The sequence below is a fragment of the Zootoca vivipara genome, chromosome 16 (assembly GCF_965207765.1).
Source record: "Zootoca vivipara chromosome 16, rZooViv2.hap1.1, whole genome shotgun sequence".
NCBI classification, from domain to species: Eukaryota; Metazoa; Chordata; class Lepidosauria; order Squamata; family Lacertidae; genus Zootoca; species Zootoca vivipara.
This window is the reverse complement of record NC_142599.1, coordinates 28,152,586-28,164,353: the sequence shown is the minus strand read 5'-3', so window position 1 is coordinate 28,164,353 and position 11,768 is coordinate 28,152,586. Positions and strand designations below refer to the sequence as shown.

Here is an 11,768-nt window from a genome sequence, read left to right as displayed (position 1 = left end):
TCCCCGAGGCCACCAGCCAATCCAAGGCGGCTGCTCTGAAGCGCAAGCCCCGCCCTTCTTTCAGACTCCTCCCCTCGTTGCTTTTCTGCTTTTCTCTTTTTTTTAAATTGCATATTGCAACAGTCTTTTAAGGAAGCGAACCCCCCTGGGCTTGTTGTGACCCAAGAGCCCCTGAGCGTGTGCAGAGGAACTTTTGATTTTCACTGGAGCCGAAGAAGACTACTTGCAATCCCAGACTTTCCTTCAGAGGAAAGGACGATAGTTCAGCGCTGACGGCAGGGGCTTTTTGGGTTGCAGAAAACCCCAAATTCAATCTCAGGAATCTCAAAATAGAAAATTATCAAGCAGCCTGTGATGGGAAAGACCTGTGATCCTGGATAGCTGCAGCCAGAAAGAGTGGAAAATCCTGAGCTATATAGCTTCCTGTGTGTAGAAATACCAGCAGCTTGGAAATTCAAGAGGAAGTATTTATTTTCCTGCTTTCGTGGGGTTTTAAGTTGCCTTCTTCAGCTCTAGTCAAAGTCAAAGTTCCTCTGCACATGCTCAGGGGCTGTGATATGTTAAGCAGTAAGAACCAAAACAAGACCCTTGAAAAAGCGTGGCACACACCCAAGTAATCACATCCTGGGTTGTTGGTTTGAGCCCCACGTTGGGCAAAAGATTCCTGCATTGTAGGGAGTTGGACTAGAATGACCCTCGCAGTCCCTTCCAGCTCTACAATTCTATGAACTCCCACAAATATGAAATTCGGCGTTCAATCAGAATGCACTATTCTGGGTAGACGCCATCCCTGATACTGCTCTTTCTAATCGTTCCCGTAACACACATGTCCTGCACCAGACAACTACTGCCTCTCCAGAAAGGGAGCTCTGAAAACCCAGCAGATACAATGAGGCAGCCTCACCCATGTTAAGTCAGGTTCAGACTGGGGGCTCTTCCACACTTCCACTTCTCCTAGGATTTCACGTGATGTCAAGTTACAGGTCTGTCCAAGAAGGTTTGGGTTTTGGTGTTTTTTTGTCCCACTGCTTTTGCCAGGAAAACCCATTGTTTACTGCTGAGATTTGGAACAAACATCAATCTGCAGAAAACCCGATGGACATTTGTTCCGATTCTGCAGCAAACAGCGAGTTTTCCTGGGGAAAGCGGTGTGACAAAAAAATAATCCTAACCCAAGAAAATCTTAATAATAATAATAATAATAATAATAATAATAATAATCCTCTCGGACCCATGTCTTGAAATCACACTGGGATAGCTCACCTGGTAGAGCATGAGAGTATTAATCTCAGGGTTGTGGGTTTGAGCCCCACATTGGGCAAAAGATTCCTGCATTGCAGGGGGTTGGACTAGATGACCCTCAGGGTCCCTTCCAACTCCACAATTCTATGATTCTAAGACCAACGGAAGTGTAGATGGACCCTGAGTCTTATGCAACCTGTGCTCTAGCCGCTGACCCTGTTTCATCACACGGCAGGTTACTGGAACACCAAGGTGATCTGCGTCAATGGCTCACAGCTCACCATTCATTCGACAGTGACACAAGTGCGACGGCAGGAGTGCCAGCTATGTCTGCCGGGAAATCCCCCGGAGCATTCAGGAATCCATCAGGTTCCATCAGTCAATGGGTCCCCTGTCCTTGCAGAATTGGAATAGCTACATTCAGGGAACGGCAACAGACTCACAGGAGCCGATCAGCAGAGTATATTCCCATTCCACTAAAGGGTTAATGATATGCGCAGCTAGGTTTGTCTGATGTACTGAGAGAGCCCCATGGTTGACATGAAGGCCAGGAAGTCCCACGCTAGCCCATTTGAGGCAGCCTTGGGGCCCCCATTAACTACGAACCCCTAACTCTGGGATCCGCTCCAAACCTGTGCCAGAGTTTTGCAAGCGTTTTGCAGCAAAGCCCCCACATTTTGCAGTGAAAACCCCGCAGCTGGGTCAACATAAAGCCACCCAGCTATATCCTCCTTCCACTGTCAGAAGCACAGGTACAGAAGCACCTTGAAATTTCGCAGAAGGGGGGGAACTAATCTGGAGTTCCTGGATTCAGTACTGTGTTGTTATCAGTTTAAGCCCCGATGCTGTAGAACTGTTGGATTCAGAAGTGGGAAACTCGCATTCAGATCCCCATAGCTATGCAACTCACTGGGTGGCCTTTGGGGGAAAGTCCGTTTCTGGGCTAGACCACCCTCACAGGGCTGCTGTGAAGATAAAATGCAATTAAGGGATATGTTTTAAAAGCCCTCAGGATATTGGGTGTGGAAAGATTGTCTCCGTAAATAATATTTGGGTGTGTCTGAAGTTGCAGCTTTGTGGATCTAGAGTTGGTAACTTATAATCTTTCGAGTTAAGAATGGACAGGGTGGAAAATTACTGCATAATGGAATCTAAGAGGCTGAGCCTGCAATTCTACACACACTTACATGGGAGTAAATCCCACTGAACCCCAAGGGGCTCACGTCTAAGTAAACATGCATAGCACACAACAGCGGTGCTTTTTCAACCTCTATTTATTCATATTTAGTTAAAAGCATTTATAAACCATTTAATATTTTTTTAAAATCCAAACTTCTCAACTTTCATTTTTGAAATTATTTTTATTAACTTCTAATAATATACATATGTACATACATATATAAAGAAGGGATATAATAATAATACAATCTATTATATTGCTTAAATCAGGCATCCCCAAACTGCGGCCCTCCAGATGTTTTGGCCTACAACTCCCATGATCCCTAGCTAACAGGACCAATGGTCAGGGATGATGGGAATTGTAGTCCAAAACATCTGGAGGGCCAAAGTTTGGGGATGTCTGGCTTAAATACATAATCAGTGCTTATGAACAAAAGAAATAAACATTGAGTAATTACTAATAATTAATTTGCAAACTTCTTATACTATCTATACAAAATTCCTAATAGACTATATGGTTAAATGTCTTGTACCTATTTTGTTACACTAGTAGATAATAAATATATTCCATTTTTAAATGTTTTTATCATTAAGTTGTCTTTCTTTTCTCTGATTAAATTTGTCAGATTTATCATTTGAACAACCTCCCATGCCCCAGTTGTTGGGCGATTGGATTCCCCCCCCCCCGTTATAACTAATTACCATGTTAATAAATGTGAAACCAGTTGTCTGTCTTACAATAAAAACAAATCCTTAACAACAAAAAGGAAAGCTAATGGGTTAATTACACAGGAGGATGATTGAAACTAAATATGGAATAGGCATTCCCATAAAATTGTATCTGCTAATGTCAGGGAGCTAACTTTAAAACTATTGCAAAAGTAATACAACACCACCCTGAGGAAACTGTTCTTTATGTGTCTTAGAACATTTTCTTCCTTTTTGGAGAGGGTGCCAACTTATTGGTACATATGTAGTGGAAATGCTCTTGTGCACCAACATTTGGGGTGAGAGTGATCCAGGGAATATGCTCCATCGCTCTTCACAGTGAGCACTGTTAAAACTATATATAGGTTTAGATTTAAAATTGAACCACAAAGAATTGCTGGGTCACTTATTGGAAGCAGCATGGACCATCACAGCTCCCCACTGGAAGGATTTTCATGGGGTGGCATTAGATCTATAGCATGAGATAATAGGGCAAGCTGCTCTTTTTGGGGGGGGGGGTAATGCCAAAGTTGAGGGTGGCCTGCAGGCAGGAAAGAACACATTTGAATCAGTTTGGTTTCTGTTTATTAACTTTGGTAATGTAGTGGAACGCAGTTGCTTGCTGTCAAAAGCGTATGCCACCCTATTTTTCCTCCCCTACCCTAAAAACATAAGAGCCCTGCTGGATGAGGCCAAAGGTCCATCTTGTCCATCATCCTGTTCTCACCGAATGCCAGCCAGATGCCCCTGGGAAGCTTGCAAGCTAGAGGTGGGGAAACAGCACTCTGCCCACCTGCGATTCCCAACTGGCATTCGGAAGCCTCTGACACTAGAGGTAGAGCATTGTTGTCATGACTAGTAGCCACACATGGACCTCTGAGACTTCTAGACTAAACATCTGAACCTCCAAGCCACCAGAAAGCTACCTCATCTCAGGTCAGATCGCTGGTTCATCTACTGTGATGCTGCCTACGCCAGGGGTCTCTTCTTTGGCGATTACTCGTAGCTGAGTAAGATTGTCTTCCATAAACACGATTTTAACAATGGGTCTGTAAGTGAGTGTGGAGGCCAATTCTGGATCCACACGTCCTTCCACAGTGGGGACATTGGTTTCCAGGTGGGAGTTGATCACGGTGTGGATTTGCCAAGCATGCCTTCCTCTTAGCCTTTCTCCCTTGTGTTCTGAGATCGAGTTTCTTCAAAGCCCATGACACCTTTGGTAAAGGCTGTTCTCCAACTGGAGCGCTCGCAGGCCAGTGTTTCCCAGTTGTCAGTGTTTGTACTACATTTTTAAAGATTTGCCTTGAGACAGTCTTTAAACCTCTTTTGTTGACCACCAGCATTACGCTTTCCAGGGGTAGCCAACATGGTCTCTTCCAGATATTGTGGGCTACAGCTCTCATCAGCTCCAGCCAGCGTGACTAATAGCCAGGGATGAGATCTCTGTGCACCCTAAAGGAAGAAAAACAAAAATGGACCAATAATAATAATAATATACAGTATATATTTATCTGTACATAGTCTTAAATGGACTGTGCACCTACTTTTCACCTCCAGACAACTTACTTGCATTGTCTGTATGCTTTTGTACGCAGATATAGTAAAGCGGTGATGTCTGGTTTGGTTTTGGTTAACCAGGGGAGCAGAGTACAATTTATTTAAAAATCTGATTAAAAGTTAAAAACCGGCAGGATATATACCCTGTAACCCTCCTCCACTTCTCAAACCGTCATTCAGGCGGTTATTATTTTTAGGCAGAACCAAAATACATGTTCAGCATCCCAGTGCAGATCCCTGAGCCCCTCATTCATTTCAATGGGGCAACTGCTCAGTGGATTGGGCCCCTAATCTTTGCATATTTCCCACAGTTTACCCAGATGGCGGGAGGAGGGAAGGTGGAATTAAAATTGCTTTTTGCCTGCTTAATCAGCCGCCTGAAACCGATTAAGAGGCTGTTAATGCACATATTCACAGGGAGTAAAGGAGAAAGGGAGAGAGTTCTAATTAAAATGCCACACGTTTTAAACCTGTGGTTAATGCAATGACCTGCTGCTGGTTCGCTGCCATCTCTTCTTCTTGGTGTGTCAGTACAATAGAGGGAGTCAATGTGAATGTTGACAAACAGGCCCAGCCACGAGCAATAGGCGGATTTCCACTAACTTGCCTGCTCTCTGTGGTTTCTCCTGCTCTCTTCCTTTTCAGCAGGGAGGGTCAATGTTTAATTGCATTTCAAAATTTCCCTTCCTCATTACAATTCCCTAAACTATCTAAAATGACTCTGTTGGGTCAAGCTCACGCTCCGTCTAGGTCAGCAACTACACAGACTGGATGAGACGTAGCAAGGCAGGATGGCAATATCCTATTGACTAACTGCATGAACTCAGTCCTCTAAGCATGGGTCCTCCTGCAGAATCAGGACAGACGAAAGAAAGTCATTCTTCACACAACTGTGGAATTTGCTCCCACGGTTAAAGAGAAGGCTCTGTATAACAGGGAGGTGTGGTTTGCTAGTCTTGTTTGTGTTTTTCCTTCTATTTATGATGGAACTTGGGAATCTGCTCCCACCAGAGGCAGTGATGACCATCAATTGAGTGGCTTTAAAAGATGATTACACAAATTCACGGTGGATATTAGGCGACCGGTGGCTATTAGCCACAATGGTTATGTTTTCCCTCCACTGTCAGAGTGGGGATCATAAGTGGGAAGAGTGCGGCTGCCTGTGGGCTTCCTATATGGGGCATCTAACTGGCCACTATGAGAACAGGATACTGGACTAGATGGGCCTTTGGCATGATCCAGCAACACTCTTTTTATGTAGCCAAATGGAAGTTCCCATTCATAAGAGGAAGGTAACAGCAGGCATGGGGTAATCCCACAGTTGTAATACATTTTTGTTAAAGGAGAGAAAAAACCACCCTAAAGTGGTGCAGGGGACCCCAAATGATGACTAAGCATGCTTAGTGAGAGCATATTTTTTTGGGTGGTGTATAGAATACAAGGGAGGAGGGGGAATGGAATGGAGTAGCATGTAAAGAGACATGGGGAACTAGCTGGCTGGAACACTGAACAAGGGGACTCCACTCTGCAACATTTTGTTACAGTTCCGAATTGTCCATCTTTGATTATTAATCCCCAGGGGCAAAAGAATGAACACTATCTATCGTGGTCACTAAAAGACCCAGCGCAGAATCAAATTCCATTTCATTTAAATGTTTGCACTTAAGCTTATCCTTCCAAAAGGCAGCCCAGACCAGCTAACAATAACAGACGAAAACACAGAGAATATCATGAAAAGTCAACAAACAATATGATACTATTTAAGTTGTAATGAAATACCTAAGGGGAAGGAGGAATTATCAATTTGCGATGCAAACCTTTGCATGCTTACTCAGAACTATGTCTCCTTGTCTTAAATGGGGCTTACACTCGTGTAAGTGTGTACTGTATATGAATTGAAACCACTGCTTAAATAAATTTCTGTCTCTGCATAATTTTTCTGACTGATCCAGATAATGAGCTTCTCCCCTTCTCTGTATTTTTTTCCCCAAGGGAAAAGAGAAAAACTATATTGATGCCTCTACCCAAACCACCTGAGGAGGAAACTTAAGCAACCTGGATGCATGAGCTGGCAAATAAAATACTGGCATTTTGGACTGTGGACTTTAAATCTCTGCTCTTTGAGTCGGGATGGGCAAATAGGTATGTCAGTTTCGGTTTCTCTGTTTCCACTCTTAAATTCAATACTCCACAATTCCACATCAGTTTGCAACATATACAGTATATTTTTTTTAAGTTCTTTTAAAATTAATCAGCAGCTGGGTTCAAATTTCTCCTGATATACACATTTTTTGTATGCAGTGTTGCATATTGCACACATTTGTGCAAAGCAGTTTATCCCAATGTGATACATTTTTGTACATCATCTTCACTTCTATGTGCAATGTCAAGTCATAGAAAACACGACTGATGTTTGCTCCGATTCAGCTGTAAAGAGCGGGTTTTGACCGGTGAAAGCAGTTGGACAAGCAGAAGCATGCACGAGCCCTGAGTCCAACCACTGGTCCATTTAACTCAGTGCTGTCTACACTGACCGGTAGTGTAGAGACTCTGCAAGTTTACAGAGAGGGTGACTTTCCCAGCCCTATCGAAAGATGCCAGTGATTCAGCCTGGGATCTTCCCCATGCGTCTGTGTTACGCCCTTCCCCTATGTTACCCCTCCCCCTCATTTTGCAATCTCAGATAAGCATAGGAAAACAAGTTTATAGAGGCACTGGCAGGACACCATACATAGCTAGCAGGCTGCACTTAGCTTAGTGTTTTGCAGGACTGTTCAATATGAAACGTTGCCTGCTTCTTCTTCTTCTTAAAAATTTTAAAGTCTATTTAAGAAATAATTGCAACATTGGAAATGTTTAAGATAAGATCTGGAAGTTACAGGGAGGTTGTAGAGGAGGATTTGTAGAGGTATTGTAACATATTAAGATTTAGATATAGGTGTTAAATAAGAATTGAAATAACAAACCATTTCTCTTGAGCAGAGATGGAGAGCTTAGTTGCAATTTAAGGGCGCAACAAGGGGAGCCCCCGCCTCCATTTCCACTTGACTTGATCTACAGGAGAGGCCATCAGAGCCATAGCTGCCAAGTTTCCCCTTTTCTCGCGAGGAAGCCTATTCAGCATAAGGGAAAATCCCTTTAAAAAAGGGATAACTTGGCAGCTATGATCAGAGCTTGCAAGTTGAATCCCTACTTGGTCTGAACTTTCCTCTCCCTAAAAGCAAGCCAAGCCTATAATTTTTAATAATCTGTCAACGTGGAATCCTTCAGACTCGGGAGAAGATTAACGTCTTCTGCAAAGCACTGCATCTCAAGGCGAAACAGACTGTTATACGGGGCTGGAGGAATGTGACAAAGATTCCTTCTTCTGACAGTCAGATGCAACACGCCTGGAGGTGGGGCAGATTTTTATCAGTTCTGCTTGGGAAGGGTGGGAAATGAAAGGCCAATTAGAAAGCAAAGGTGGCCTTCGGTTTAGAGGAGAGCAAGACAGAGGGGAGACAAGTTACCAGGCTTAAGCAAGAAAACCCATCCAGGTGTAGACAGAGGCGGGAAAAGTAAAATATTTGTGCCACTCAGATGCAGGGAGTTGCAGACACTTCAGGATTGGAGCACGGGGGCAGGGCCGGCTCTAGGTATAGTCCCGGTGGTGCGGGGCTGGCAGGCGGGGCACTGCGCGGCGAAGCCACAAGCCGCGCTGCGGGCTGCGAGGGCGGGGGCACCGGAGCGATTTCCATGCCTCAGCACCAGGGCACCCGACCTGCTCGAGACTGCCCTGCACGGGGGGGGGGGACAGCCTAGTGCAATAGGCCAGGTAAAGCTATGCGCTGATGTCAGGCTGCTCAAATGAGGTCTAGGACCCGGGAGAGCAGAGTTCGAATTCCCACTCAGCCATGAAGTTTACTGGGTGACCATGGGCTGGTCACCATGTCTTAGCCTAACCTACCTCACAGGGTTGTCGAGAGGATGAAATTGGGGGGGGGGGGGAGAACCACATAGACCACCTTGAGATCCTTAAAAAAATAAAGGTGACATAAATATAATAAATAAATAAATAATAAAACTGACTGAGCAACAATACTTGATGTGACGGCCATATACTAGCCGCTTAGATGGCTTTAGAAGGGTATAAGACAAATTCAGGAAGAATGAGCCTACTGATAGAATATATGAAACTATCTTAACCGAGTCAGGCGATTGGTCTAACTATATCAGTATCGTCTACTTTGACTGGCAGTGGCTCTCTGGGGTTTCAGGCATGGGGAATTCCCAGGGGTGACAAGGATGGAGCCTGTGTCCTTAGAATCACAGAATTGTCTCATGCTCTACTAACTTTCTGCGTGCGTAGGTGATGTTCTCTACCACTGAGCTGAGGTCCTTTCTCCATAGGGAGGGGCAGGGATTGGGGAATCAACAGAAGAGAAGCAAGGAAGCGACGGAACGGAAAGAAGAAGCTTAAGCGAACTAAAAATAAAGTGACAAAGAAAAGAGGAGCAAATCTTCCCTTGAACGTTGTCCAAATCTTGGATTTTCGGACCACCTGACGAGAAACAACAAACTGGATTAGATGAAAGTTGCAAAACAAAGAGGTGGTGCGGCCAATCTTGGGAGGTAAGAGGCACAGAGAGGCCTTGTGGATTAGCCCAAGAAGAGAAGGGAGCGCCTTCCAAGATCCGTTGCGCTTCCATATGCATTTGGCATTGGCAAGTACCTTTTCCACCAAGGACACACCCTGTGACTGTGGGGAAGCTGTTCCAGGGCCTGTATGGTGGGTGCTGCGAGAAAGGGAGCTCAGTTTGGCATGTAAAGTTTAGGGGCTGGAATGAGAGGCTTGGGATAAACCGTGGAGGGATGAAAGGCAGTCCAAGCTCACGGCGGCTGCTCGTCCTTTAGGGCAAAGCAGCCCCTGCCCCACCGACCTCAGTTTGTGCCTGCCTGCCTCCTTCATACCCTCCAACATTTCTCTGATGAAAATAGGGATGTCCTATTCCATCATAATGATAATAATAATTTTATTCTTTATACCCCGCCCATCTGACTGGGTTGCTCCAGCCACTCTGGGCAGCTTTCAACATATCTGATACATAATAAAAACATTATACATTAAAAAAACTTCCCTTCAGATGCAACTGCCTTCAGTCTTGTTGGCTTGGGAATCGTATAACTCCATACCCTCCAACATTTCTCTGCTGAAAATAGGAACGTCCTAAGGAAAAGCAGGACAATCTGGGATCAAATCAGAAACGGAGACCCATAGGAGCCAACTGCTAGGGGCTGAGGTCCCTTCATGCCCCCCCCCCGAAAAAACCCTGGGATGTCCTGGTTGTTGTTGTTTTTTTGACACTTGGGGTATGATAGGATAGGAGGCTGCTTTATATTGAGTGACTATTTGATCAATTTAGCTAAGTATTGTCTACAGCTGCTCTGCCACTGAAAAATGGGCTCAAGCGCTGAGGCTCAAAGATTATAATATCCCTTTACTTTTCCCTACAACAGGTTTGAATTTCCAGCCACAAGGGGAGGACGTACATACAGGTGTGCACTTGCACATGAGTAACAATAGGTTGCAGCCCATGTTAATCCTCCTCAGAGTAGACTTACTGAAATTAATGGACATGACTAACTCAGGTCAGTGAATCTACTCTGAGTATAATTTAGCTGGAAAGAACCCATTGTCCAAAGATGGAAACTCAACACCAAAGGAACAATGTGTTTATTTTATATTTATTATTACTTAGAAGCATAAAATAGTGGAGTTGGAAAGGATCACGAGGGTCATCTAGTCCGACCCCCTGCAATGCAGGAATGTGGGGCTCAAACCCACAACTCTGAGATTAAGTGCCTCATGCTTTACTGACTGAGCTATCCCACTTATTTATACTGTATTCCCTCTGCTTTCCTCCCTGCCTCACACCATTTTATCCTCACAACAACCCTGTGAGGCAGGTTAGGCTGAGGTCACAGGCCTGAAAAACTTCACGGTTTATTGGGGATTTGAACCCTGGTCTCCCTGGTCCTAGTCCTACATCCTTTCCAAGAAACCACCCACCCACTTCCAGAAAAAGGACCCAGGAAACCTAAGTATTTTCTGGTTGTTAGGGAACTTCACACAGGAAGAGGGAGAGGCTACTCTGTATCTTTACACACATAAACTCTTTTTTCCCATGCGTGATTCATTCTGCGAAGAAATAAATACAGTAAATGTCATCAGCTCTGCTATCTGGCGGGCAGCCAGAGGCTGAGTTTTCCCTATTGTGAAATGCGTTTCAGCTGAAATCTAAAACAAATATCCCCTTAACAAAGGACAGCCTCCCCCCCCCCACACACACACCCTGCAGCAACATTTCTGGAGAAATGCAATCAGTTTAAAAAAATGGCAGCAGAAATGTGGATAATATTTCCTCCTTTCCCTTTACTAGCTGTAGCTGGGACTGGAAATTTTATCCCAGGCTTTAGCTGGGATGGAATGGCCGGGGAGTGAGGGATGAAGCATTCAGATAGGGCTGACCTTTGGCCTAGGGCAAACAGATTAAGCCTGGGCCGAGCTTCTGCCATTGCTGATATTACCGCAGGATATCAGCATTTATGACAAGGAACGTGGAGGAACGTCTTCAGTGACAGTCGCAAACTGAATGCACACGTCAACAGAGAGGCCAACAGAGAAATGCTCAGTGAGATGAGCTATCGCTGACTGAAAGCAACGTTTTCTTGCCTCAGGCGGAAAATCCACAATGGCCCTCTCCATTTCCCTCTTATAAAATTTATTGATTTCAATTGTGTCCCACCTTTTCTCCAATGAGCTCAAGATGCCATACAAGATTCTCTCCCTCTACAAGAGGAGTGGAGACCCCCCCAGCCTAAATTTGACCCACCAGTCCTCTGCATTTGGGCCACGAAGCCAATTTGGGGTAGCCACATGCACCCACCTTAAACGCATCTGACACCACGTTGCACAGGGTGCTGCTGGAATTTGAGACCCCGATATCTGCCAAAGCCCCGCTCACCATCAAAGGAAGAGTCTGTCGCCTTCTGAGGGAACCATACTACTGCGGAATGGCTCTTACCCATCAGAAAAGCTCTTC

General features: G+C 44.8%; 1 long non-coding RNA gene across 1 annotated transcript; it reads left to right on the top strand.

The window, feature by feature from the left end:
* The first annotated feature begins 366 nt into the window (after positions 1 to 366).
* Positions 367 to 6,787, top strand: LOC148683133 (uncharacterized). Its single transcript, XR_015947412.1, has 2 exons — positions 367 to 464; positions 6,679 to 6,787. It is a non-coding gene; the product is annotated as an uncharacterized LOC148683133 (long non-coding RNA).
* The last annotated feature ends 4,981 nt before the right edge of the window (positions 6,788 to 11,768 follow it).